The sequence below is a fragment of the Leopardus geoffroyi genome, chromosome A1 (assembly GCF_018350155.1).
Source record: "Leopardus geoffroyi isolate Oge1 chromosome A1, O.geoffroyi_Oge1_pat1.0, whole genome shotgun sequence".
NCBI lineage: Eukaryota > Metazoa > Chordata > Mammalia > Carnivora > Felidae > Leopardus > Leopardus geoffroyi.
Genome location: NC_059326.1, coordinates 130,519,581 through 130,522,733, shown reverse-complemented (window position 1 = coordinate 130,522,733; position 3,153 = coordinate 130,519,581). Strand labels below are relative to the sequence as shown.

General features: G+C 38.2%; 1 pseudogene; it reads right to left on the bottom strand.

Moving 5' to 3' along the window:
* Window positions 1-1,909: 1,909 nt before the first annotated feature.
* On the bottom strand, window positions 1,910-2,591 carry LOC123580073 (annotated as a pseudogene).
* Between the last annotated feature and the right edge of the window lie 562 nt (window positions 2,592-3,153).

Sequence of the window (3,153 nt, the reverse complement as noted above, 5' to 3'; positions counted from 1 at the left end):
CAGATGCTGGCACATGCACATGCACACACACACACACACACACACACACACACACACACAGTTCTAACAACCCAGTATGCTGCAGAATTTGGTGTGCCTCGAAAAAGTTAAATGCATCTGACTAATGAGAATGTTACTTTTATATATTTTCCCAAAACAGAGACAGTAGAACCACATTTGCACCATTTTTTTTCTTTAATGAGAAGGAGAATTTTAATGAGATTCGGTTTCACTTCTTGATGTCAGCCAGTGTGTGATCTCTTATCGTAGCCTTGGTCTGATTCCAGTTGGCAAGAGAGCAATGAAAGGCAGAAAAAGAGTAGCCCATCTCAGTAAAGGAAACAGGATGCTTTTAAGAAAGTGAAGTCTATAGAGAAGGATAGTAGAAGGAATTTGATCACCCACCCTACCTTATTATTCAATCTAGTACTTTCTCCTAAACTATCCTGAAATATTAACAATTTAAAAGTTGAATGTTTGACACTCAAATGTTAAAAACACAACCTAATTTCTAAAAGATGATCACATTTTCAGATTAATGAGGCGATTTATAGTTCCCCAATTTTTCTCAAGAAAATTAAAAACAAAATAACAGTTTTACATTTTACATTTAATTGGCCTAAAATTATACCAGCCTCTGCTGTTACCCTATCATATGACTAGAAATCCATCTCCAATCTCTAGAAAATCTGTCATTAATCCACATATATTATATAGGAGCAGACAGGAGCAAATCAAGGGAAAGAAGCAAGGGTGAAGGAAGCACAATCTTTTTCCCTAAGCATATCAAAAATCTTTAGTGGCACTGTAGAATGACTACGAGTGTCTGCTGTGAGATTTCACGGAGGATGTGCAGTATGATAGAAAGAAAATCACTAATTTTGCTTTGCCATGCTATTCTGCAAAGGATAAGAGCAAGAAATAGGGAAAAAAATGGATATTTAAAGCCTTTTGCCCCAGAGCATGTCTACCTTTCATATCATCAGTTTAACTGATTCTATCTCATAGCTGAATTCCCTGGCTTATAGAAATAGCCAAAATTTAAAGACTTGGTTGAATTGGATGCTACGTGATCTTATCCAAATGACTTTTGCTTAAATTTTCTCAGGGCTTAAAGGACAGTTGCTTAGTAAGCAATATATGAATGCAAAAGTCTGGAACTTAAGTCTAGTCTCATAGAAGAAGTTTCTCCCAAATGAGGGGGCACTTTTCTTTATCAGGCACATTGACAAAATACAGCCCTGTTAATTCAGCAAACAAAGATGTTGTACCTCCTAGGAGACAAATATAAAAACTGCAGAGGATGAGAATTTCCATGTGTATATAAGCCTGAGCAGACAGCCTTCATACTGGCTGGCTGGCCAGCCTTCCCCCGCTATGGTATTGCTAGCCATGGCCACTTTGCCTGCTACCCAAGTAATGAAGATTTAAGAAGCAAATAAATTCAAGCAAGCAAACAATTAGTCAGTTAATAAATATTCTCTAAACCCTTGAAGAGCTCAGCACTGTGCTGGATACCCAGGCAGACATAGACAAAGAACAAAATCTCAAGAAACTCGCAATTACCCAACAGAAAAAGACATGCTCTTGACCAAGAAAGATAAATTATGAGTTACTAAGGAGAAATAAAAAAAAAACCTTCAGACTATGGTGTGATTTTATAACTTTGGACAAATCAGTAAACTCTGGGTCTCTATCTCCTCAAATAGAAATCAAGGAGGGTGAACTAAATTATTTCTCTTAAAGATGTAATGAGTCCATGAATTAAGTTATAAATTATATGTCCCTGAATGGGAACAGGGTTACACAATATTTAAGTATGCAAACTCTAGTTAAGACCATCTTGGCTCAAATCCTGACCCTATCACTTATGGTGAGAAGTTGAATAAGGAACTTAATGTTGTTAACCCTAAATTTCCTCAGCCTCTCCTGTTGCTACTCCTTGTTTGGACACAAAGGTTTCTCATACTATAAAGATTATTAGTATCACTGCTGTTAGTGAAATCAAAGAGCTTACTGAGGAGACTGCGTTTCAAGTTGTGTATGCATCTGGGTAATCAGAGCAATGTCGAGGTATTCCGGATAATCCGAGGAAATGTTGAGGGAAACAAGTTATGTTGAAGCCTACAAATATAACTGTGAAGTGGATTTTTTGCTCTGGTATTATCAAGAGTATATCCTGAGAATAGGGGAAAACAGTGAACAAAACCTCCTGTGACAGCAAACACTGCCCTATTGATAATACGTAATGGAAGTGTGCTGCTACATAGTACGTGTAATGAAGAACAATATCTAATGAAGAGTTGGCTAGTACAATGCCTGTTAGGCCCCCTGCAGTAAATAAAGCCCAAGGCTCATAATACATTGGGGATCATTTAATATTTCCTCCATGAAGGGTGGCAAGTCAGCTGAATACTTTTACCCCAGTAGGGATGGCAACAATTATAATGGCTGATGTAAAGTATGCTTGTGTGACAACGTCTGTTCCCACAGTGAACATATGATGGGCTCATACAATGAAACCTAGGAAACCAATGGATATTATTGCCCAGAATATTCCCCTATAGCCAAAGGGTTCCTTTTTTTGCCTGAATATTGTCACCTATTGGCAACAATAGGTGAAATTATTCCACAAGTTGGTAGAATTAGAATATAGATTTCTGGGTGTCCAAAGAATCAGAGTAAGTGTTGACATAAGATGGGATCTCCTCCCCCAGCAGGATCGAAGAAAGTAGTATTTAGGTTTTTGTCTGTCAGTAATATAGTAATTCCAGCTGCTAATACTGGTAATGATAGGAGTAACAGGACGGCAGTAATTAGGCCAGATCAGACAAACGGGGGTGTCTGGTATTGAGATATTGCAGGGGGTTTTATGTTAATGATTGTAGTAATGAGGTTAATAGCATCTAAAATTAAAGAAACACCTGCAAGATGCAAGGAAAAAATGGTGAGGTCCACAAATGCTTCTGCATGGGCTAGGCTGCCAGCTAGAGGAGGATGTACGGTTCATCTGGTTCCTGCACAGGCCTCTGCTATTGATGATGCAAGTAAGAGTAGGAAGGATGGGGGAAGAAGTCAGAAGCTTGTATTACTTATTCGAGGGAACGCTGTATGAGATGCTCCAATTATTAATGGCACCAATCAGTTCCCAAA